This window comes from Ambystoma mexicanum, chromosome 8 (assembly GCF_040938575.1).
Source record: "Ambystoma mexicanum isolate Mex_15411 chromosome 8, UKY_AmexF1_1, whole genome shotgun sequence".
In the NCBI taxonomy this organism is placed as follows: Eukaryota; Metazoa; Chordata; class Amphibia; order Caudata; family Ambystomatidae; genus Ambystoma; species Ambystoma mexicanum.
In genome coordinates, this window is record NC_090929.1 from 820,535,925 (window position 1) to 820,563,168 (window position 27,244).

Consider the following 27,244-nt stretch of genomic DNA (forward strand, 5'->3'; position numbering starts at 1 on the left):
CTTGTCCTGTAGTCCTTTTTCATTTGTGTTCTGTATTGTTTTCTGACCAGGAGTCCATGTGGGACTCCTGGCAGTGCAGCTCTTCCTGTTTTTGGTTTGGTGTACAGACCCATGGGATACCCTTATGGCACCCATTGGTGGGGGTGCAACCCTGTGCCCCAAGTGTATGTTTTTGGGAACCTGTGTGTGGCCCATATAGCAGGGTATGGGCTGGTGGCAGCTCCATGCTGAATCTGACAGGTGCCCTGAGTATCCGCCATTTTGGGATACCCAGGCCCTGCCATTGGAATCAGTTGATTCCTGATAGGAAACAAGATGACCCGTGTGGCCTCTTGCTTTCTATTGCCTGTTACCTTGTTTTGGGAAGCCCTGACTCTGTCCCTTCCCCCTGACTGGCTGTTGGGTGGAAGTTCCATATATGGTGTTGTGAAGTCCAGGCCAGACTGGCTGGAGCCTTCCCAGTGAATGTATGTTGTGGGTACACCCTGTGGGTGGGACCTGTGTGAATGGAGTGTGTGACCAATATGCACTTCTTGTTGTGGATGTCTAGTATCTGGTGTTTGACACAATGACTGAGACAGCCCTGCCCGAAACTGGTATGAATGCAGTGTGTAGTGTTGAATGGCTGGGTACTTGTCCCAATACACATTCCTTGTTGTGAGTGTCTGAGAGGAAGGAGAATAGCCTGAATGCACTGTATGCCTGATTGGCTGACTGCTGAATGCCCTTCTGAGTGATTGGTCGCCTGAATGTGACCCAGAAGAATAAATGGGAGATCAATTAGTATATATGGGGCCTCTCACTGCTATAATTAGTTCAGAAACTGAAGTTGAAACTGATGCTTCATCTCGACAACCGAGCCTGAAGAAGAAGGTTGACTGCTGTCTCCCTTCGCGAAATCTGAAAGCCGTTGAGCCGTCGAGACTGATCCATTAGAGGACCTGGTTAGGCGCCCTCTTCCCGTGCTCAAAGGGACCGTCGAGCACCGCTAACCTTCGCTGAAGCTCCCTGAAAGTCAGACCCTCAACAGCCTGCCGACCGGAAACAGGGACCGCCGAGGAGAACGAAGATAAGCACCAGACATTCCGTCCACCGTCGTCGGCCAGGTTTCGCAGGTTTGCTATAACCGCTGGAGGCCTGTCAAAGCCGTGTTGCCCAGAAGCAGAGACCGCTTGACGCCGTGCCATCGACGACCGGAGCCGAACGCTCCTTTGCTTAAGACCTTTGATTCACGGACGCGCTCAGCCGCACCGCCGCCTGCCTTATCCCTCCGGAGAAGGCCAGGCCGTCGACACGCCGAGGAGCATCTGCCGGTGGGTTTCCCGCCACCCAAAGACCGTAGAGACTCCGGACGACTCGACGCCCTTGCTGGGCCACTGTTCTTCCCAAACTCTCTGTGGTCCTGAACTATTGACGTCGAGGCCCACCGCACGCCTCTTCCTTGCAGGACGTCCTTGCTCTGTTGTCGACAAGCACCGCTCGGACCGAAGCTGCCACCCAGAGTTCACTTTCTTCGAGGGATCTCCAGGATCCGTGGCTCCTGCTTTAAAGGGAGCCGCTCAAAAAGGATCCATCGACGACTCGTCGTCGAACTCGGCTATTTCAGGTACATTGGGGTGGTAGAAACATTTTAGAAGGGAATAAGACTAATTGAACAATCTATGGACTGGACTTGTGATATATCTTTATTTTACATGTTGCCCAGGTGGGGGGATCTCCACACAGAACTGTGTCTAGTGGTAGAGGCCAGTATTCTGCCAATTGTTCTAACCAACTGCTTTCCCTCCTATATCTATTGTTGGTTACCTTTATTAAGTGATTTGTGTGACATTTAACCAGAGTACAGTTGATGCACTTTAATGAAATCTATTAATAATTGTGGTACCACTTAGAACTGTATATATTTGCCATTGTAGATTAACTGAGCATAATGTGAGTTATTGTGATTGTGTATATAACCTTGAACCTTAATTAAATAAAGACTGTGTTTTAACTAATAGTGTGTGGACATTCCTTTGTGGGTGCTTGGGGTCTACACTCTACTTAAGAACCAGCCTGCATCACCTCCTGAGAAGCTAGGCTTTGATTGCTCGTCCATTGCTACCGTAATAGAGAATCGTGGCTGGAGTCCTCTGTGCCTCTCCTCTACCATACAGAGAGTAGAAGTATAGACCCCCCCAGGATTTCCAAACATTCAGTCGAAAGAACGTTACAATGGGTAAGTAACTTGTTCATCTATTCACCGCTGGACCTTCTCACAACCCACCTCCTTCTCCTAAGACTGCTCGCTTATCTATGCATAGCTTGTGATCTAAGCAGATTCCACAAGCTTCAGAAGGGATAAATTACTCACCATAATCGTATTTCTGATGCTTGTGTCGGCTTAGATTCAAATGCGCCCACCCTTCCTCCCCTCGGGGTAGAATGTGCATAGATGTTTACATGGGCTTTATCTGATACAAATCTGCTTTAATACACATGTACTCACTCTACACTTCATGCAACCTCATGTCAGAAACAAAACAATCTGAGGGACCTCGACGTGTGAAGGACCATGTGTACAGTGGACGGCACACCAGGGCTAGTATTACTGGCATGACCTCTCGACGTCCCGTTTCGAGTTTCGAAAACAACAATTGTAATACTCTCCAGCTTCCACTAGATGTCGGCCTATGCATAGCATGTGAATCCAAGCAGATACAAGAATCAGAAATACAATTACGGTGATGTGCACTGCAAGAACTAACACCCATGACATCAAAGATGCCATCACAAATCTCATTCATGACATCACTGATGAGTAGTTGTGGAAGCGCACGTGTTTACGTTCCACACCTAGACCCATGCATAGGTCATCCACTGTATGCTGATAACACCACCCCTGTCGCCAGCCCTACGTATTCATGCAGTAGGCTACCACATTTAAAGTATTGCTGTCCACTTCGTGGGTGGCTCTGCAAACTTAGCAATGTGTGGCTAAAGTACTCCTAACTGTATAACGGAAACTGGTAAACAAAGAACAGCAACCTGCACTGTGACTTGGGTGTGTTAAATGTGGCATTACTTTGATTTATCTGCTGCTTCCCTTTCCATGACCCGTGAAACTGATACATTGTGTGTGCACTCACAGTGTGACGGAAAGTATGAACAGGTCGCGTGCCGGTTATACAGTTGAAGAAAACATGTAACTGCAAGTGGGACAGTTTGTAGTAAGGCTGCAAAATTGCAAAGCTGGTGCACCTTCCTCACGCACATACTAGTGCATGTAAAGGCAAATAAGGAAACAGCAGAATATGCAGAGCGCAAACAATCTTACTGGTGGTTAGAAAAGCACTGTATGTGATTGAGTTTCACAGAATAAATGGCTTTGTGGTATACGTAAAGTAGCTGTGGTTGGCGTTGTAAACATTCTTGTATTCCATAATGTATGAATATCCGTGAATAGTACCGCTAACAGTAATGGCGTAGCATAAAGTGTTTGTACTGCATGTGCCGACAACTCAAATGAAAGGACAAAAGAGCAGTGGGTGGGCTACCGCCTTTCGAAAGAATGAGGTTGGGTATTTTCATGTACAGCATTTGCCACATCTGCTGCGGGCAACAAGAGGGGCACTCCTGTAGGGCAGCAGAGCTGTTAAACAACCTTTCCAAAGCATATGCTGCGCTACAGACCCTTAGCCGGCAAAGGGCATTGTATTGTACATGTAGTGCAATGCGCTACTGTACACAGGGAAGGTACTTGGAAGTGCATTGCAACGGTCATTACGGGAGCATTACAATGAGTGCTGCCTATATAGGTGAGGGCCACCCAATAATTCTGTCTCCCAGCACATCCCCTATAGTATCTAGGCAGGTGCTGCCCCCTCTGTACCTGACCTTTCCTGGCTTTCCTTCTTTGGCGTGTGTGAAAACACGATAATGAGTAAAGATGCACTGGGGAACAAAAAAAGGTAAAAAAAGAAAGCACCTTTCACAGATCAACAACAGAATTGCCAATGCACGCATGTAGGGCGGGAGGCATGGCATTGTGGAGAACACTGTAGTTCAGTCGATTAGAAAGCAGTGCGCTGTACAAAGAGATTTCTTTACGTGTTGAAGAGGGTTTTCAAGAGAGTCACAGTGCAACACTTACTACAAGAAAATATCACTACTTGCAAGAAAAGGCACCAAGCCAGTTTTGATGGGGTGTGCAGAAATCGCGATAGCTGGCACAGTAAGATGAACGTTGTAGATAGGGAAAAGTATTGGTGCTGTGAAACGTCATAATGCCATGGGCGAAGTATGCCATTGGCACATGACAAAGAAATGCACAAGTACACTTCTTTGCAATGTACTGCGCTGTCTCCAAGGATTGACCAAATAGAAAATGATGCTGCCACATCGTGTAACGATTACCTCAACCTAGAACTCTTCTAGGTTTGCATTGCTCTCTCTCTTCAAAAGATTCTTCCTTTGCTGCCACCATTCATCTAGGGAATACACAATGAACTCCTCAATGATGATTTCCAGAACAGATTTGAAATAAATTGGATTTCTTATTTCTTCCTGGTCAGTCTCTCTTCCTTTACCTTTAATTCTTTGATGGTGGGCTCTCCATCCTGCTTCTGAGCAGGGACACTTGTTCTGTAGAGTGGAGACTGTGAAATGGAAGGCTACTGAAGGGGAGTGGACGGAAGAACCCCCGTGAATGTGTACATATGAAATTGGAATGTGAATATTGAGCAATGGATAATTAATGAACCTGGAAAGGAATAGAACACCAAACTGTGAACGACTCTAAGGCTAGTGTAAAGGAGGTAAGTTCAAGCGTGGAGCACAGTAAAGTACCACTTTAAATCTGCAGGAAGTCACACTAAAATTCGAGAAAACTCTCACATTCCAACGAGGAGAAAACCTAGGGAACACAGTGGTGCTGCTATTGGAAATTCACTCCCTAGTAACCTTTGTGAACCTTCCTGACTCTTCCACAGGAACTGTCTTGAATATGCAATCCTATAGACGCACCTATGTTTCCAAGAAAATGTCAAAACATTCCTGAAAAGAACGTGACCAGAAAATGAAGGTGCAAGGGCGGTAACAGCAACTCCGTATAACACCTTTGTTCCACACACAGAACCTAAAGGACACACGCTGTAAAGAACACCATGAAATGAAAACGTGTGCACCTTGAGGAACTTAGTATGGCATACACGCGCAGCACATTTTAAAAGAAGCAAGGTAAATGCGCGTGCATCACTAAATGACTGTAATACTTGCAGTGAGGTGAAACGGCAGAGCGGAGATGAAAAGGTATTAGAAAAACTGTCAGCAATGATGAGCGTATGTATATCCTCACAGGATTTTCATGACAGGGCGAAGGGATCCTAATGACAGGTAACTGCAAACTACGAACCTAACAAGGAATGTATTAAACTGCTACGGCTGTGGAAACTATGGAAATATTACTGAAGAATTTCTGACAGAAAGGCGGAACCACGTTAAGCGTTCACTGCTACTGCAGAACGACGCGAAGCGCGGAACAACAAAGGGGAGGGGCTTATATACTTAACCAGTACCAACATCTAGACCCACACAGTCGCTTCCAGGAAAACAACTACGCGGCCATGTTGGGCTATGAGGAATATCTAATCCTGAATAGCCTTGACATTGTCTTTCCTACCCATCACCCAAGAATGGTACGCAATAGTCCAAGAGCCCTTGGGGGTTAATCTAGGGGCACACCCAGTGATCATGACACATCGGTAGCTGCATACTGCCATAGAAAGTTATGCAAGAGATTGGATAGAAACGCATGAACTGGGCAAGTGCCTCCTTCATCGCAAATGGCACTGAAACTCGTTTATCATGCTGTGCAATGTTCCCTGCACAATGAACATAATGATATCGTCATGATTGCGTATCACACACACAAACCAAAATCAGGCACTTCATTGTACCTAGTCCATGGCTCTTCACATGCACACCATATATTAGTAAATGAGTAGCAAGTGCACAGTGTTTTGCATTCACTTTCACTGAATGTATGTCGACATACCCTAAAATCTGCACGCTGTGCCTCGTAAAACACACAGTCATAACGGTACCCTCTGCATTTCTATGAACAAATACACAATGTAGCACCGTCGTTCCATACACACCACACCCACACACTTTATTGCCCAATCCCATAGCCTTTGCAGACTCATTTCTATGGGCATCATCTTTAAAAGGCGCATATGTACCACGTGCCACCCTGCAACTATGGCAATATTCGCTGACTTTACGTGCTGCACGCGCACAGGAGTGGGGGAATAACTTTCTACCAGGGGAGCGTACGTCGTTGGTTGTGGTGGCTCTTAAAAGAAACTTTTTTTAAAAAAATTGTTAAAGGTGCTACCCTCGAAACACTTTTTGTGTGTTTTCAACTTCAGCTCACATTCTTACAGTAGGGTCTTCAGTGCAGTCTGTAGATTGTGAACAAACATTTCATTGCCACTGGTCGACAAAGACATACCATTTGCCTTGAAAAGGTGTATGTATCAGGAACCAATGTTCTTACTCTCACAGAAGAACATACCAGCAGCACTCAAGAAGTCACACATGCTTCTGTTGATGAGACCCCTTCCGACCTCTGGCTGGCGACATTGTTAGGCAGAATCCTCTGCAGTTCCCTTAGAGAGCATTACAGAAGATTAAGACTACAGGTATATGTGAGAAAATCCCCTTTCGTATCAGTCTGTACCACAAAGATTTAGTTGGTATCTGTGGCTAAGCAGTCAGATTTATCTCAAGAGGGAGATGAACAGTATTCAGGGTTTACACATTAGGACTATTGTACTATGGAACAAGGAAACACTGACCAAAGCTTGGTATCAAAAAGAATATATATATTTATTTTACACACTCTGATGTTCAAACACAAATCACTATCATTAAAGCAAGTTAAATCAGTCAAGAAAAGTATACACAACTCCCTATTTAAATTGTAGACCAGTTTGAGCAAGAGTGAAAACTGAGCAAAACGGCACAGTGAAAACCAAGCAGAAATGGCACTCTAACAATTTCTTAAAAGGGAGGGAAAGGACAAGTTATACAGATTCAGACTCTTTAACACACCAGCAACATTTCCCAAGTAGATTGTGAACAAGTTAGGCAAGGCAGTACTTTAGCATATGCAATACTGAGGTGAAAACCGAGCAAAATGGCACTTCACAAGTTTAAAAAGAGGGAAGGAAAAGGTGGTTATAAAAGTTAGGTGCACCAACACATTTCTATGTGAGAAGCAATCTAGAGAAGGCAGTTGTAACAGATTTAGCCAGAGTCAATAGGCCTGTGCCAGTGTCAATGGTACAAGGCAATGTGCCCAGGATCAAAATGTTATAGTAGCTGCAGTCAAGTCTTTGTTTAACGATTCAAAAAGGCGGTTGCAGAAGGTGAAAGACAATGTTAGATGATGGGGGCGGCCAACCCAGTAGGTAAGTAAAGGATTTAAAACCCCTTTAGCAGTACCCAACGAAACGGGAGACCTGGCGGAACAATGTACCTTTAAAGTAGAAGAGGCTCCTGCGGTTGTGCTAGTTCCTGGCAGTTCCTGCAGTTCGGGAGATCCAGCAAAGGAAGAGAGGCTCTCGTCGTGGAGGAAGGTTCTAGTGACTACACTGCCCAGGGATGAAACCAGCCGTGGTGCTGCCAATGAATAAAAGGTACGCTCCTTTAAATCGCGGTCCGGGTGGATGGGTGCCTGGCTATCTGGTCTCCTAGTGCTTGGCACTGGCGATTCGACCAAGGCAGGTCCGGGAAGGCGATTGGCGAACTGGTTGGCCCCAGCAGCTCAAGGGAAGAAGACTCTTTCCGAGGAAGATCTTCTCAAATCATTGGAAAAAAGTGGTGAGGATCTGCAGCAGGGCTTCACCTGTGGTTCAGTCATTGCAGATGTCTTCAGCTTCTCTCCTCTTCGGTTTCTTAGTTCCAGTGGCGACGTCTTGTCCTCCAGTCCTCACGACCCTGCTTTTATGCAGCAAGACCCCCATTCATACAGCCTATCTGTCACTCACACAGTGGGGTGGCTCTCCTGGCGGGAGAACCCCCCAGCCTATCAGGGCAGAATGCGACTTGGGTTGCGTAGGCAACCCTGTCCAGGGTGCCTATTCCCCCTCCCACACATCCTGTCTACCCCAGACTCAGTGGCGCCGAGAGGAGGGCTTCTGTGCAGAAGCCCACCAAAAGGACGAACAAAGGATCCCCGATTGGGTTAGGGTTATAGAGAAAGCCACGAGAAAGAAATATAATCACAGTTCTGGCAATAAAAACCTACTGGAGTAAGATTTCTATAAAAATAAACCGGCGGTATGTTATAGGCTGTCAGTAAAAGTGGTAGCCTCGAACAATGGGAAAATCCCACAGGGAAATATTTGCGGTCAAATATTTACGGTAGTAACCACTGCCACCAGCCAGATACCTTTGAGAGAGGGACTGTACGGTACCCCCTCGAAAATGAACGTTAGGGAAAACTATTAACCCTTTCCAGTACTTCCATAGTAAGATGGGTTGTACTGGTTTTGTTCATAGGAATTGTCGAGTAAAGTCAATGGGGACTTTACATGCCCTGGGAGACAGTAGTCAGTCCCAGGGTATGGAGTCTATGTTTGGGGGCCGCTACGACACCCCTGTGGTACGGCACTTAGGGTGCTGTGTACCACATGTTAAAATGTGATTCCTATGAGGGAGAGAAACCCCATAGACCAGAAGCGCACAATATAGCCTAAAACACACACTAGCAATCTAAGAGTGGGGAAAAATGGGTCTCACTCTTAGCAGGAGAAAAAAATAGACCCTTCAAATCCAGCAAAGCTGCTGGGGGACTCTATAGGTAAGGGAAATTAGCTTTGAAGAGAATTCTCCCTAACAGACAGGAAGCATTGGAATAATGTCACGCGATTCTCAGCAGTATACATGAGAAAAGCACCTTGGCAGTAAGAAAAATGCGCTGCACTGCTTTCATCAAAATCTTCAGTTGACTGAGCACACGGCAACAAGGAATGTAACCCAACAAGAAACCTCCAAAGTGCAGGATCACAACATGTACAGTTGCCGAAGAGGCCACGTGTCGACATTCTAGAAGCAGTCTGCCGAAACAGCATAATTCCATGCCACTCCACAAAAGGTCCACTCCCTCCAAACCCAAATTGCTAGACAAGTCTTCTTGGAGGGCACACACGCACAGATCTTCCACAAAGTAATCACCCACAACGAAAACTGTGCGTCTTGCCATGTTTGCCAGCTGCAGTACACAAAGTTATGGAAAAGTGAATGCCTCCCTTTCCTGTGAGACACACCCAGAGCACCTGATTGGCCAAAGGCCATAGTCCCATTTCCTTTGGCCAACATGGTGAGATGGGCAAAATGTGGTACATGTCTTTCCCCAATCACATGAGGGAGGCGCCCCGGTGAAGCAGGACTCCTCCTTCTCCCTATTGGTGCTCTTTTCTGTAACGTACTCCCTGACCACCTGATTGGCCAAAGGGCATAGTCCCATGTCTATTGGTCAGCATGCTCACAAACGCAGAATGTGGCACGTGCCTTTCTCCAAGTACTGCCAGGGCCGCGCCCCAGAAAAACCGGAGGAGTCCTATTTCCTATTGGTGCGCTTTCCCGTGATGCACACCTTGTTAGAACAACCGCTGCAGTCCCATTGCCATAGGCCAGCATGGTGAGGAGTGTCGAATGTGGCACGTGCGGGTCCCCAAGTACGTCGAAGGCCGGTCCCCAGTGCAGCAGGAGTCCCTCTTCCTATTGCCCCACATCCTAAGCAACTCATTGGACAATCCCCACAGTTCCATTTTCTTGGCCGGCACCCCCAAAATCCCTGCATGTGACTTTCGTACTGCGTGCGGGCGTGGGGGAATAACGTGCAACCAGGGAAGGGGGAGTTCGTAGTTAGGGGCTACTATTAAAATAGTCTGTATTCTTTTTTTTTTTTTTGTGTAGATCCTTCTACAAAAACAACTTTTTTTGTCTGTTTTCAGTAGCTTTTGTGTTTTCTTCTATGCACATTAGTTCAGTAAACTCTTCACCGCATCCTGTAGACGAGCAAAAACTGCTTTGCCAAAGGATGACAACAAAATGCCATTTTCTTGGAAACACTCCGCATTTGCACAAGTAATAAGGTAATTGTTGCAGAAGAACATTCTACGAGCAGACAAAAAAGTGTACATGCTTCTATTGATGAGAAACCTTCCTTCGTCTGACTTGGAACAACATCCATGAGCAGTAGGCCATACTTTTCGTGGTATTATAGATGAGAAAAGCACCTTGGCGGTGGGTAAAAGCATCCTCACGACATCCAGCAACCTCCTCAGTCTACGGAACAAATGTAAGCAAGGCAGGTAACCCATATGCATGCCGCCGTAATGAATTGCGATAACATGTACTACAATGGCACTCATGCACAGCGTTCCACAATGCGTCCACTCCTTACAAACCAAAATTGCTGTCAAAGTTTCTTTGCAGAGCATAGTTGTGCAGATCTATGACAAAGGGATCACCTACAGGCAACACAATAAGTTTTGCCATGTCAGCCACCCTCAGTACGCAGAGTATAATATGCAATGTGTCACCTCCCCTTTATGTTAACCACACCCACACTACCTGATTGGCTAATCTCCACACTGCCATGACAATTGGGCAAGGTGGTTTAAAGGGCAGATTTTGCCATGTGCGCCTCCCAAAGTAGCGCGTGCCCCGCACCCCTGTAAAAATCTTCTCTGCAGCTCTACTTCATTAGGTTACTGGTAAATAGGCGCGCACGCATCCACCAATCGCATTAGAGCCGCCATCATCGAACACTGTCACTGCTGTACAACACTTGAAATGTACTGTTACATATTTACAGTACAAATGTCATGCCATTCCAAAGCACGTCCACTACAAAGTTCAATGAAATTATGCACAATTTCTCCATTCACATACATCCACATCGCTACCTAGGATGTTGCATGTGCCATCCTGAAAGTACCACGTAATCCACTACCTTTTTGTGATAGTGACGGTGGGGGGGGGTGGTAAACAATATGAAACTAGGCAGGGGATTCAGTCTTCCAGTGTATATGTATATATATTTTTTTTAACGTGCGTGCAAGCAATTTTTTTTTGTATTTTCTCTTTATATGCGTTTCTGTTTGCCTGTTATCACATTTTTACAACATTCTGGTCAATGCTTCTTGCACAGTGTGAAAGAAAACAGCATTGACAATGGCGCTCAAATAAATGCCATTTCTACGGAACCAATGCATATTTTGCGACCTCATGATCTCATAGTGGGTGGAGAACATGCCAGCAGCCTGCATAAACTGTCGAATAATTCTGTTTATAACACAACTTCCGACCGCTGGCTGGGGACAAATTACACCATTATGGTCCCACACTGCTTTTGGTGTTATGCATGAGAAAACCACCTTGGCAGTAGGAAAAATATGCATCACTGCGGTCAGCAACCTCATCAGTAGACGGATTAATTGTCCACACGACATGTAACCCAAATGTGCACTTCCATAGTGCACCACGACACAGTCCACGTACGTGACGGACGCCACATATCTGCAAAGGCGAACCATCCCGCCGAAACTGCAGTCACCCTGACAGGCCCAGAAAGCATCCACTCCTTCAACCCGAAATTACGAGCAACGCCTCTTTGCACGCAACACCTGTGCAGAAGACCCACAAAGGTATCACCGGCGATAAGCACTGTGCGTCTCTCCATGTTGACCGCCCTCATGACACAGTATTGTGATGAAATGGTACCTCCCCTTCCTATGAACCACGGCCTAAACTCTTAATTGCCTATTTCCCACAGTTCCATTTCCACCCTGCTCATAATGGGAGGATGTCCACATGTGCTTTCCCATCTACAGTGAGGGCCACGGCCCAGTAAAGCTCTAACAATACTTCTTCCCTTTGCACGGTCACTTTTTGCAGCACTCCCCAAATTGGGTTCTGTCACATTTCAAAACACACATTCACCAAGCACATACAAACCCTCTGCATTGCACACTGTCATTTCTATACACCACTCCTTTTTTACCGTTAGACACTCTCAGTACACGTTCCGTTTGATTGCAAAGCCCCGCCACCAGAAATTTCTGCTAAAGAAGGCACTATTGCAGCATCCACAAACATCCTAACACACCCCCAGCACACCTTTAGGTATGCACACAACATTGCAACCCTTTCCACACCCACCGCAACACTACACATCCAAGCAAGCGACCATGTGGGCACCTAACATTATGCACAAACGTTACATACGTAGCAGCAGTTCTACGCATCTCCCCCAAAACACCCATGTACTTAGCAGAACCCACAAAAATAGCGCAGCCCGCACCACCCCTATTCACTACCATTCACACGCTATTGTGTCGCTGCCAACCTATCCACACCACCTTCACAACATTGGGCCTACTTCAATATCTCTGCACACAGCAGGGTAACCAACCACATATAAACTGCCCTTCAACCAGACCCACTTGCATACTCACATTACGTACCCACTGCACCCTGTGGCCACACTACCCAACTTCTCACTGCACCATCTCCTGCCGCACACCAAATACTGTAGCATGTTCCAACTATCACCACAACCATAGAATGCACAATACACGCTTCGACTCACTTGTGCTGCTGCAGCACGTTGACAATGTGCTCCACATGCATTCTCCAAAGATCACCACCCTGTGCCTCATACACTGCCAAACCTGCATTGCTCCAGTGGGTCTGCTCCTTGCACACATTCCCCCCACCGTAATTCAACAATGCATGTCCGCATATCACCAACTACCACCATGCACATATGCACCACTGGCACCAGCACTCCTAATCAACCTTGACACCGCAATGGACATACACATCATTACATACAACTGTTACCATAATGTATAAACATTACACTGTCTGCGGCACCCCTATGCCCTTTCATTCACATACTATTGGTCTTACCCACTTCCACTTAGAAAGGATTTTTTCACTGGCAACGTAAACACAACATGTTTAGAACATTGCCCATACTGCCAGCATTGTGTACACAGCACGCTGTCCAAGCACATATCCAAGCACATATAAGCTGCCCTTCAACCATACCCTGTAACATACTGACAGTCTACATGCATTGCACCCAGTGCCCACACAATGTGACTTTTCACTGCAGCATCTCCAACCACAGGGCACCGCCACGGACATGTGCAGTAACAAATTGCAACAGTAACCATAATGTACAAACATGACACTCTCTCCTGCATCCCTGTGCACTTTCACTCACATACTATGGGCGTACCCACTACCATTCACAAAGTATTGTGCCATTGCCAACCTACCCACAATCTGTTTGTAACAGTGGCCTATAACGGCTTAAGTGTGCTCCACACCCATTCTTTACATGCCACCACCCTCTAACTCATGCACATTGTAAAATGCATTACTGCTGTGCGTGTCCTCAAGGCCTAGGCTCTTGAATGTCTAGGCCTTGAACATACTCACGGCAATGTAATGCTACCATGCATGTCTCCAAATCAGCAACTGTGACAATCCACATAGACACCACTGCCACCAACACTCCTACCCAACCTGTACACCATCATGGTGCTACGCAGTAACAAATGGCAACAATTAACATAATGGCCATGTGGGCAGCTACAATTTTGCACAGACGTGCCACACGTAGGTAGCAGCACTTCACCCCAACTCCCCCACACCATAAAACACCAAATCACGAACACAGGTCGCACTTACCAGAATGCACAAACTTAACACATCCTCCACCACCTCTACCCACTGCCATTCACTAAATATTGTGTCACTAACCACAACACTTTCACAACATTCGGCCTACTTCAACAATTCTGCACACAGCATGGGCCTTGAACACACCTACAGCAACGTAATGCCACCATGCATTTCACCATTTTTTTAAAAATTTGTTTTAATTAATTTTCTTAAAGGAACAAAATACAACCATCACATTATGCTAACAAACCCCAAAATACCCCACCCACCCTCCCTTGACACACCATAGTTTGACCATGACCGCCAATTCTGTAAGTACAGTCTGCATTGACAATTGTTATCGTTATACAACTGATCAGTCTTCCCAATCCTGCGGCGCCACTCGTCATGTGAACAGCGTCAAGCGACTGACCCCAGATCTGCCCACCTAAGTTTTTCATCCAGTGCCGCTCGCCAACGTCCCAGCATCTTCAATAGCAGGTTGTTGGAGCAAATAATGTGTATACGCATCCCACATACTCGTATCACAACACCGTTGCCTGTTCATCGATGTCATTACAATGCATATTGTCATCTTTCCATTGTGACATTTTTGGTGCATTTCCTTTCCCCCATAGCATGGCCACTCTCCGCTTAGCCAATATGAGGAGCAGGATCACCAATTTCCGCGTTCCTCTAGGAACCTCTTTAGTATAGCCCAACAATCCCATCATTGGATCCGGGTTCACTGTTTGGCCTATAATCCCACCAATTGTTTCAAACACTCATTCCCAAAACTGTTGTATGTTCGGACAGCTCCAAGCAACATGAAGGAAATCCGCCATTTCCAGGTGGCACCTATTACATCTCCTGTTGCACCCGGAAAGAATTCCTTGATTCTGGCAGACGTATAATAAAATTGGTGGATGTATTTGAAATGGATCAGTTTGTACCCACTATTGATAGCACCCTTCCTTATTCCTTCACAGCAGTACTTCCATGCGTCCTCCGAGATCTCCCTCCCCAATGACCTCTCCCATTTTCCCTGAGGGTGTGACGCTCCCGTGCCCCTGGACTGAATGAACATCGAGTACAACCCCGTGGTTATACGTCTTCCCATCAGGCCCTTAAGTGTCTTATCCAAAATGGGGGATATCGGAGGCGGGTCAGGGAAGGTGCTAAACACCAATCGGAGACTCACCCTGAGCCTAAAGTAAAGAAATACATCCAGGGCTGAGAGCATGCCCTCCCCCAGGGAACAGATCCCTGGCGTGTATATAACCGGAAGCTGGGGTGAGTATAGAACTCCATCCTTCCTTTTCTGTTCTAGTTTAGTCCAGGCCCTACACGTTACTTCCACCAGATTCCTCGGGGAGTGTACCTGGCTCGGGGCCAACAAGATTACCGACCTAAACAGATTAGGCGCGGCTACCGCTCTTTCCACCTCAATATGGTCCCTGTCATGTTGTAACCTGTGCCAGTGTACCAAAAACCCAGCTTGCACTACCTCTTAGTACGCCTCAAACTCCAGCAGCGCCAGACCACCCTCTGACACAGGGGCCACCAACTTGTCCCATGAGACTCTGGCCGGTTTATCTGCCCATATAAATTGCAGTATAGCAGCTTTCAAGCTACGAAAGTAATCCCTGAGGACCGCCACTGGGGCATTCAGAAAGATATAAAGGAATCTCGGAAGAAGCGTCATCTTTACCACGGATATTCGCCCATATATACGCCCATATATTCAGTGGGAGCCTCTTCCATCTACTCAAGGCTTCCCTGGCCCTGCCCAGAGTTTTAAGGTAGTTATTATGGTACACCATCAGCGGGTCCCTCGCGATAGAGATGCCCAGGTAGTTTGTGGAAGTCATGTGCCATTGAAATCCCCATGTGTCCTGAAATTGGGATGTGGCTTCAGTTAGTGGGAACAAGACTGATTTAGATGTGTTCATCTGCAGCCCCGACACCTCCCCAAATCTCTGAACCTCCCTCATTACCGGATCCAGATTCACCCAGGGATCCTTAATGAACAATGCCATGTCATCGGCGTACAGTGAAATTATTAATTTATGGTTATACAATTGAATCCCCCTATGCAAATGTACGTCCCCAATCCTTTCCGCCAATGCCTCAATCACCAAAGCAAAAAGTAGGGGTGTCAAGGGGCATCCCTGTTTTGTTCCCCTTTATAGAGGAATGGTAGACGTTAGTTGGCCATTCACTCTCACTCTCGCTGTCGGTTGTGTATGCAATAATTCCACCATATTTATATAGTGGTCCCCCATTCCCATACGACGAAGGACAGAGAACATAAACGACCATTCAACAGAATCAACCGCATTGGTGGTGTCCAATAGGGCAGCCACTGCCGAGTCCCCAGGAGGCACCCCTGCCATTAACCCGAACATTCTCCTAAAACCATATGAGGTAGAGCAGCCCGGGATAAATCCCGCCTGGTCTGCTAGTACCATCTCTGGCATAAAGGGTGATAGCTTTGAGGCCAAAATTTTCGCTAGCATCTTATTTTCAATGTTAATTAACGAGATTGGGCGATATGAAGAGCACTCACTACCTGGTTTATCGGATTTCAACAAAACCACTACCAATGCCTCCCGCAATGAGTCTGGCAGAAGTCCCGTTTCTAAACTGTGCAAATACATCTCTAGCAGGCAAGGTGCCAGAGAGTCCGCAAAATATTTATAAAATTCCGCCATGAACCCATCAGGTCCCGGCGATTTCCCGGACGGTAGAGACTTTATCGCATCTAGTACATCCTCAAGCGATAATGGGCGATTCAGATGTTCCCTTTGGGCCTCCGTGCACCAGTGCAGCGCAACCCTATCTAAATAATCCTCATTATCCCCACGTGATGCCTGTAGACTCGAAGAGTACAAGCGACTATAAAACCGGAAGAACTGCTGGACTATCTCCATGTCCTCAAATTTGTTATTCCCCTGCTCATCTACAATCACCTGGATTCTTCCCGTAAAACTATCCATTCTTGTCGCCCTTGCAAGGGTACGGCCGGGCTTATTGCCTTCCCCATATTGCCGCAAATTGGTCGCGTTTCTCAAAAACTTAACTTCCCTTAGCGCTAGCTTTTGGAACTCCTGTCGGTGCTTAAGGATCTCAGCCCGAGTTTGGTCTGAGGGAGCCGGATTGGTCACCTGCAGCTCTTGTAGTATTGCGTCCGTAGCCACCAGTTCCCTCCTAATTAATTTGAGAATACCAGCCTCCCTGGATATACATTCGCCCCTTATCACACACTTCAGGCTCCCTAAATACCGTATCCGAAAGGCCATCACTCTTGAACCGCTACGCAAACTGCCCCCTAGCCCGTCCTCCTACTCCGAGGTCAAGAAGCACAGGTGCATGGTCCAAAAGGGTGCGAGCAAGAATCCCGACCTCTTTAACCCTACCCAGCAATGACTGCAAGATAAGAAAAAAGTTCAGCCTCGAGGCCGACCCATGTGTATGGGAGTGACAAGTGTATTGCCGTGCCCCTGGGTGTTTCACTCTCCACACGTCAGCGACATCTCACAGGAATGCCACCTCCCGCAGACGACTCATCCCTCTGCTCCCGCTACCCTGCACGCCTCTAGATCTATCTAGTTCGGGTTGCATCACAGTATTGAAATCCCCTGCCTAGATCACCTCCCTGACCGATAGACCTCCAAGCTGCCGATCTATCCAATCAAGAGTCTCCACTGTGTCGTTGTTGGGTCCGTAGTAGTTTATTAATGTGTATAGCTTCCCTTGTATAGTGCCCTACACTACGAGTCCCCTGCCTCCTTCATCCTTTATCACCTTGGTCTGATGGAGCCCAACCCCATGGTGAATCAATGTGCAAACCCCCCGGGCATATGTGGAGTAGGACGAGAAATACCTGCGACAACCCCATATTTTCCCAAAGGCAGTTTCATTGTTCCTCGTTAAGTGTGTCTCCTGGAGAAAGGCTATTTCAACCTTATGTCTCTGCATATACAGCAATATCTTACGGCGCTTTATGGGGCACTTCAATCCTCTGACGTTCCACGTACAAAGTTTAAGTGACGCCATACATCAGGCTAGTAGTTATACGGCCCGCAAGTCGGCCAGCCTTCCCAGGTCGGTGCGGCAGAGCATCTTCAAGAGTACCCAATTCAAGTGTGTCAAGTCCACCCACCCCCCACCAACAACCACAACTTGTCAGTGAACATATGTCCACTCCCCCCACCCTCCTGCAGAACCCCCCCAACCCCCAAACTGAAAACCGAATATCAGGCAACCATGTAGTTTCCGCCCCACCCCCACCAATGCCTCCACAACTTGTCAATGTGGATTCCCCCCCACCAACCAGCCCTTTCCCACCCCCGCCGAGTACCCCAACCACTCGGCCCCTCAAATTCCCTTGGCATACTTGCCACCGGCTTTCGCTTCGGGAGCGGCTGCCAGCCCGACCCTCCAGCGTACCGCTCCAAGTATAACAACTCCTGCTCAGACGAGCGAAACCAAATGCGGCAGTTAAACCCGTTCAAGCATTATTCCCCCGTTGCTCGGGGGCTCCCGGTAACATGTCCAGAAAGGATGCTACTTCCTCCGGAGACTGAAAAAATAAAGACTGACCATTATGTTCAACTCGGAGCTTGGCCGGGAATAACATGGCATATTTCATATTCCTGTCGCACATCCGTTTTTTCAAATCCAAAAATGTTCTCCTGGCCGCCTGCACCTTATCGGAGAAGTCAGGAAAGAATTTGATGGTGTCCCCCTTGTAGGTGACAATGCCCTTTTCACGTGCCTTCCTGAGCGCCGTGTCCCTGTCTCTATAGTACAATAGACGTGCAGTCAGCTGTCTAGGTGGTGCTCCGGGAATCGGCTTTCTCCCGTTAGGAATTCTATGTGCTCTCTCCACGACGCACACCTGGAAGAACCCTTCAGACCCCAGGGCCTCAAACAGTATGTTTTCAACCAAAGATTCCATGTCCCTCTGGTCAGTAAATTCAGCCAGGCCCACTATCCTTATGCTATTCCTTCTTGACCTCGATTCGAGATCCTCCTGCTTCTCCTTAAGTTCTTTCAGGGCTTTCCTTACCCCGGACATTTCTCCAGAGACCGAGGCCGCCACATCTTCGACTCCGGACAACCGACTCTCCGCCTCATCCAGTCTCTCCCCATGCTTGTCCAGACGGACCTGCATATGATCCACCTTGCAGGTCAAAGTATCAAGCTTTCCATCTAGAGACTGCATCCCCGACTGCCGCTGCGTGAGCATAGCTTTGATGTCTTGAAAGGCGTCAGCAGGATCCGGGTCCACCCCCGAGACCTGTGCCGCAGGGAGATCTTCCATCATTGCACAGTTCTTAGCCTGGGCTGACGTCTCAAAGTGCAACTTTGATTGCTGCTTGCCCCCCTTACCAGATTTTGACATGCTGCATAAGTGGGGCAGGCCCCAGGGCGACACCGGTACAGCATGCACTGTTTATGGATCCAAGTACCTGTGGTTTTATAAGGGCTCTCCCCGTGCTTCTCCGGTCCGGGATTCTGCCCCCGATCCTCGCACCAAAACCCACACACCTCCGGAGGCCAATCAAAGTTGGAGCCTTAACCGGGGGACCAGGCACGTTCCCAGACCGCAGCACAGCCGCCGCCACACCAGCTCCCCCAGGACAGGACCTCAGGATCAATGCCTTAGGTTCCCTACACCTGTGCCACCTCGAACAGGTAACTCCACCTGAGGGCTCCGTTGGATTTCTACCGATTTACTGGCTCTTGGATGAAGCCCAGTGTGCACATATGACCCAGGTGTACAGAAAAACTCCCCACCGGGCCACACACCTTCCAGCACCAAGTTCCTGACGGGGGCTTAGCAGTCACCCCGCCCCTCTGAAGCACATAATTCTCCGCTGGCACACTGCTGGCCCAACCGTGCCCAGCGCATTCGCCCTCAGTAAAGTCCCTTTTTAAATTTTTTTTGGGCCTCCGAAGCCATACGAGTCAGCAGATGCACACCAAGGTCAGCTGGTGCCGTTCCCACACCGCCACCAGGCCCCTGCTATGGTCCCGCCCTAAGGCTCAGTGGAGGCATGCAAGGACCGGCCGCAGTGACAGCCGTCCGCCAGAGAGGCCGGCCTCTCTCCACCGCGGCTCTGTCCTCAGACCCACGAAGGTGCGCGGGAGCCAGCTGGCGCCGCCTCAGCCTTCCCCCACAGAGCCACCACTCCTCCTCCCTGGCCGGGTGTCCTGAGGGGAGCAAGGACTCACCCCACTCCACAGCAGTCGGCGGCGGCTCTGTCGTCCCCGCACGCTGCTCGCCTGCACCTCCTCTCCAGACCACAGATCACAGTTGTCCAACAGGAGCCGCCAGACCAGGATTCCCACACCTTCGTACCCGCCTGGGTCACACTGTCTCTCCGCTCCTCCGACTTTGTGTGAGGGACAAGTACAGGCAGCTCTCCGCCCCCGTTCTCTGTAGGGCTGCCCCTCCTCCACACCACGTTGCTGACTCAGTCCGCAGACACAGCACGATCTCTGTGAGTATGGCACCGTTGCACTCCGAGTTTTCAAATTTGGGGGCCCAACGCTCTTAAACTCAGATCACCGCCGTCAGTGCACAGGTTCGGAGCAGTTTACCGGAAAGCCTGCCGGATAGTGTCGGGTGCTGGAGAGCTTCACGGACCTATGGCCATCTTGGCAAGGCTCTCTAGCGCCCCCCCCCACATTTCACCAACTACGACCATCGACATACACACCACCGCACCAGCAGTCCTACCCAACCTGCGCACCACCATGTAGCTATGCAGCAACAAATTGCAACAGTTAACACAATGTGGAAGTATGTTAACACAATGTGGAAAGAAAACACTCTCTCCTGCACCCCTCTACACTTTCATTCACATACTATAGGTGTACCCATTCCCACCATGGCAGCTTTCTCAAAAAAGGTTGACGCACAGCACGCTTCCCTCCAGCCAACCACCGGCCACGTCCAAACCTCTCCAACACCACGCCGTACCGCTATCCAATGACACTTCTGTCCGCGGAGCGAACAGGGAAATGGGAAATATCACACATTTTTTGGAACGTACATTTCAGTGCTTTGCAAAATATTTACCGGTCTGATTTCCACCGAACACACAAAAGCATGCTTTCTGGGCCAAGCCCCCGCTCCTGGTGCAAATTTGGTGAAAATCCATCCAGCCATTCCACCTGTAGCTGTGCGCAATGTTTTTCCCCATTCAGTCTATGGGATCCTCCCCTAGAACTTCCCCCCCGCACAAAACCTAGCCCAACTTGGCAAATAAATTCAGAGCCACCCATGTACTTTTTTTGCAAAGTTTGGTGAGGATTCGTCCAGGGGGAGCGAAGTTATAAGCCGCCGAAAAAGTGCTCTTCCTATGAGTTTCCTATGAGTTTAGAAAGTTATCCATAACTACACGGCCGCTACCCAAAGACCGGCTGCTTAGAAAAAATTACCAGGCTGCAAAGAAGGACACGACTGAGTTCACAGCAACTTCATTTCCATTATACTCTTAGGTCCTCTCCCCTTTCCTCCATACTGCATGGGCGTCCCTTCCAAGGGATGGGAGATGGAACATTTTTCACCAGAAAAAACCTTTTTCCTCTTTAAATTTAGAGGCTCGTGGGGGTGCGGCCCTGGGAGCATGCTCTGCCCTGACTCTGCCACCACACCTCAGGCCCCTGTTCCGTGTCGTCGGGAACAGGATGAATTCACCAGTGCTCCTGGGTTTGGCTTCGGCCATGTAATTCCACGCACAGATACTTCTTCTCTTCTGTCTTTTTGTCTTTTTATCCAGATACTTGGTCCTCAGGCGTCACGCTCCTCCCTGGCGCATGTCGATTTCTACAGGTTCAGCAGGTGTCCATCCTGCAACGGACTCTTTCCAACTTCAGACCCCCATGCCCTGTGCCTACGTTGCCTTGGCCCAGACCACGGCTCGCAAGCTTGTGCCACGTGCAACGCGCTTTCCTTGAGGTCTCTGAAGAACAGACTAGCCAGGTGGAGGTAGCTTTTCCAGAGATCACCTCCAGAGGACCTGAAGGATTTCGTTAATCATTGATCCAGGCCCAAGGTAGGGCCACTCTTTTCCAGCGCACCCCGCAAGGGAGACTGCTTTCCAGGGACTTGCCGGTGCGGGAGGAACCGCTCAGGTTCTCATACCAGCACGAGTACCAAGGCTAAATTAGCTACCGGCCGGCAGGCCGAGGGGGTCAGTTGATCCTCCCGGTGACAGTGCTGAGGGACTGGAAGGTACTCTTACCGAGTCTTCACCCGAGGGACCACGCCCTTGTACCAGCAACATGTCCAAGTGGGTGCCTATACGCAGTTCTAACGGCAAGCAACACGACGTAGGCATGTGGAAGGCAGTTTGACAAAATGGCCACAGTGCCAGACATATCTGACATCCGCCCGATACCGCACCAAGGCAGGGAGCAGGTGGAGGAACGTGTCTCAAGGTGGGACTGGTGTCAACCAGGTATGTGGCCTACAGCCTACTCTTCATTTGCGCAGGGCAGGTTTCCGCTGCGTACGTATGGACAGGGTAAGCAATGGCTCCATCAGCCTCCCGCTACCCCGTCAATATCGCCTACCACCACTTTGGCTTATGAGGACAGATTCTTTGAAAGGTTCCTCAGGCTCATGAAATCTCTTCGAATGGGGGTCAACCTCAGGGACGCCATCAGGGACATGCTCCCACCAATGGCTTTGGTGCCTCAGGCCCCAGTACAGGTGCCCCTGGCCCCTGTTCAGCCTCCACCGCTTGCTCCGGCCCCCCAACTGATAGTGCAGGCGGTTCTGTACCAGCCTCCACTGCAGCCTCTGGCTCCGGTCTGCACACCCTAGCCTTCAACTCCCAGCACCCCACCACCGGTGCTGGACCAACCAGACCCTCAGGTGGACACAGATGAGGAGGAGTTAAGGCCTTGCGGGGCTGGCAGAGTACTTGGGCCTTCCTCAACCCAAGGTCGAACAACCATCAGATGGAGTCCTCACCGAAGTCCTCACGCTGCGTCCCGCTGCGAGAACAGGGATCCCGATGCAGAAGGACGTAGTCGCCTTGGCCAAAAAAGGGCTGGCTCAAGCCCCATTCTGTCCAGCCGGTCAATCGATGCCTAGATGCCAAGTACAGGCAGATGGAGCGGGATACACTCTTGCTATCGGCCCACCCTCAGCCACACTCTTTGGTGATCGCTGCGCCATCACTATACTCCAAGCCTCAGTCGTCCTCTGCCTCTTCCTCCGCATCACTGCTAGCCAAGGAGAACATTTTGGAGGCGTACGGAAAGAAGCTGTATTCCAATACGTTCCTGCATCTTTGTCAAGCCAACGCGGATGCCATGCTGGCAGCCATGAACCAATTGCTGATTTCCTCCCAGAGCTTCCGGCGCAGAGCCAATCATGATTCAAGGCGGGACTGGCAGAGGCCAAGATGTTGGCACAAAACCTCATGGAGTCCACCTTGGCCCACATTAACACCTCTGGCCAGGCCATCTGGATTACCACAGACATGAGAAGAACAGCCTGGCTCAGTGCTACTAAGTTCAACCTGGATGTCCAGGAACGCATATTAGACCTTCCGTTCGAAGGGGGTGGCCTCTTCCACTCCACCATGGACGAGGAGCTGGACAAAAAGAAAAACAGCTCACAAACGGCGAAGTCTTTATCCATCCTTACAAAGACCACGCCCAAAACATACACCCAGTCACAGCAGGGCTCGGACAAGGGGCATGCATATAGAGGGTTCTGCGTCTTCCAAGTGCGGCGGTCCAGTCAGCCTTCCCTTTCGCCGACCCAACATCGGCGCAAACAACAAAAAGGGGAGCAGGATTAAGGGCTTTTTCCAGTCCCCCTCCTCCGCAACAGCCTCAGAGGGAAAGAAGGCATGACACGCCCCTCTGGGTCCACGTGTCTCCAGTGGCGGGCAGGCTTGCTCTCCGTGCACAGTTCTGGCACCAGAATTTTGTGGACCCCTGGATACTCTTGGTACTATCCACAGGGTACCGCCTACCCATCCCAGCCTCACCTCCCTCTTCCCCTCCACTTCCACAGGTTGGGACAGCAATTCTTTTTGCGGAGATCCAGTCGCTCATTGAGAGCCAGGCAGTGGAGGAAGTACCAACCTCCCAGCGAGGATTGGGCTTCTACTCCAGGATTTTCGCCATCCAGAAAAACAACCAGGCAAGCTTGAGAGTTGTGCTGGACCTTTCCACCTTCAACCTCTGCCTACCTCTACAAAAATTCAAGATGGTTACGCCCGCTTTACTAGCGGAGACATTGTGCAGGGGGGACTGGGTGTGCTCCCTGGATATGAAGGACGCATACTTACACATCCCGATTTGGCAGCCTCATCGTTCTTTTCTACAATTCAGGATCATGGGCTACCATTTCCAATACAAGGTGCTTCCCTTTGGACTCAACTCGGCCCCCAGGGTCTTTACCAGTATGATGAATACAGTGGCGGCCCTCCTCAGGGCCAGGGCCACCACATTTATCAGTACCTCGCCAACTGTCTCGTCAGGGCTTCACCTCCGGAAGCGGTGCACTGCACCTCTCACGCCCTCATGAACACACTTCACGATCTGGGCTTTTCGCTCAATCTCAAGAAGTCGCAGCTGAAGCCTACGCAGACTCTGACCTTCTTGGGGCTCATCTGGGACACAGGCTCCGAGAGAGTTTTTCTTCGTAGGACAATATCCTGGCCATCAAGAGGGCCACGGTGCACTTCCTCAGCAGAGAAGTGACATCGGACTGGTGGTACTAACACCTACTGGGTCTCATGGCAACGGTCCTATTGGCCTTCCTTCCACACGAAACTCAGGGTGAGGAGGATTTAGCTGCGCTTCGTGGCATCATATCATGGAACCAGGAACGGGGCTCTAAGGCGGAGATGATCATCGTTCATCCTTCTCTTCACCCTGACTTAACATGGTGGTCCAGGGACTGCAACCCGCGGACGGGCAAGCCTTTCCGGCAACCTACCGCGCAGGTCACCATCACCACGACTCCTCTCTCTCGAGGGATGGGGGGGAGCGACCCTGGACAGCCATTGCGTCCATGGCAAATTAACAAGGGGGGTTCTGGGAGTCCCTCTGCCAGACATTAGTCCTGGTTACGAGAGACTTACCCAGAGTCTTTAGCTCACTATCTTTCACAGAGAAGAAATATCCCAAACATATCAGTCTTTGTCCTGCCCTGGGGCAGTCCAGCACCGAAATGCTAGGCAATTCTCTTCTGAACAAGAGTACCAACAGAAACCCCAGACACGTGTTTCGGTCTGGTTGGACCTCATCAGTAGGGTGGATCTGTGCCTCTCTAAGAATAGTGAGCAAGGGGTCCACGTCTGGATTCCCCTAGTAACTTAGGGTGAGACCCAAAGTTTCTTAAATATGCAAATTAACAAGGGGGGTCCTGGGAGTCCCTCTGCCAGACATTAGTCCTGGTTACGAGAGACTTACCCAGAGTCTTTAGCTCACTATCTTTCACAGAGAAGAAATATCCCAAACATATCAGTCTTTGTCCTGCCCTGGGGCAGTCCAGCACCGAAATGCTAGGCAATTCTCTTCTGAACAAGAGTACCAACAGAGGCAGGAGCAGGAGTACCACATCAGTTGGCTGGAACTGAAGGAGATCTGGCTAGTGCTTAGAGCCTTCCTTCCGGTTATCAAGGGCAAAGTTCTCTTCATCAGACAGACAACTCGACCAGCATGTTCTATGTCAACAAGCAGGGAGGTACCAGGTCCCCTCCACTGTGCAGACTGGCATAGATGTAAAATATAAATGTTTGTTTTTAACTTCAAGCCCCCAACATGATACATCATCTGTATGCAAGAAAGCAATGTTGACCAAACCTATAGATGTATATATACCCCAATACTCCTATGTCCTGTCCCCTTTCCTCCATTCTTCTGGGACGGACATTCCGTCCTTCAGGACAGGACCGGAACACTTTTGTTAAAAAGAATAAAAAATTGAAAAATGTTTGTTGTTCTTCTATTTTTGCACGGGGTACCGCACATGGCAGTGACCCCGCCCTCCTGAGCTCCACCCCGTGCATCGCCCTTCAGTCCTTTTCTCTGCGCGGTTGGGGCTGGATGCACTAGCATCACTGGTAATTGTTATCTTTGTTCCCTTTGTCCTTCCTTCCTGCTCCGGTTCCTTGGTCATCTAGTCCTCCATCTATGCCCGAGCGTCTGGGATTTGTGTCCTGTTCTTAATGCGAACGTCGCTTTGCTAGGGTGGCTCCCCACTCTCTTTACTTGGAGTGCCTAGGCCCGGAACATCGTTGGGATTTATGCTTCTACTGCAACTCCCTTTCTGTCTGGGCACTCCAGCGTCGTCGTCTTCGGTGGGAGAAGGTGTTTCAGCGTGCGCCTCCACCTCATTTCCAGCTTTCATCGACGAAAAGAAGGAACGCCCGGTAAGTTCTTTACTTTTTAGGACACCCCGGCCAGGGGACTTCTTCCCGAGGTCTTCCAGGTCCGGGAGGGGCTCGTGTAGCTCGGTCACCAGGGGTTCCCCTGAGGTGCATAAAGGGCCCACTAGGCGCACCAAATTGTTCTCCGCGGGTTCCTGCAGTGGACATGCCAAAACCGACATTGTTCTGAGGTTCACCTTTTAGGTGCTAAGATTCAGCCCAGTTCATCTGTCTGTCACCAGGGGTTCCCCTGAGGTGCCCTTAGCACCTAATAAGCGTACAAGAGTGTTCTCCAAGGGTTCCCGCAGCTGACCTGCCAGTACCGGACATCGTTCCGAGATTCCCCATTTGGGGGCTAGGGTCAACCCAGTTCGTCTGTGGCTCTGGACACCAGGGTTCGCCCTACGTCTCAATTTCTGGAGCTTTCCATACCGAGTCACGGCTCGAGGCCCCTCTTGCAGGAGCTTTACGTACTGGGTTAATCCCTGAGGATCCTCTTGTTGAGGCTAAAGTCAGCACCAACAAATACTATTTGAAGGTCTTGTCGTGAGGTATATTCCTCAACCGACCCACGCTCAGGGTCGTGGTAATACCGTTCTGTCGAGGGGGCGAAGAGGGCAGTCGCAGATCATTATTCCTCCACTACCGGCTCTGCCGCGGGAGTCTAAGTTTGTGGCAGGTTCTAAGATGTCCAGTAAACATCAGAGACCATCCACTACTGGCTCTGCCGAGGATCCTTGTGTCAAGACTAAGGTGTTGTTGAAGTCCCCTGACTCCCCTGAGGAGACAAATGCCTCATCTCGACAAAATGGCGGCCCAACCACCATGTTCCACAGTGGCCATTTTGGATACCTCTCTTACACTGACGTTCACGCGGTCTGGTGCTGGGTGCAGGCAGAATCCTGTGCAGTTCCCTTGGGGACCACTGCAAAAAGATTAAAACTACAGGAGTAGGCAGTAAACCCAATTGGTAGCAGTCTTTACCACCCAGATTTACCTGGTAGCTGCGGCTGAGCAGTCAGACTTCTCTCAAGAAGAGTTAGGCAGTATACAGAGGATACACAATAGGGCCAAAAACACAGTAGAACAAGCAAACA

General features: G+C 49.3%; 1 protein-coding gene across 7 annotated transcripts in view; it reads left to right on the plus strand.

Moving 5' to 3' along the window:
• The window catches only part of USP54 (ubiquitin specific peptidase 54), a 2,840,272-nt gene that overhangs the window by 705,462 nt on the left and 2,107,566 nt on the right, over nt 1–27,244 (plus strand). The gene's annotated exons all lie outside the window — the stretch shown is intronic.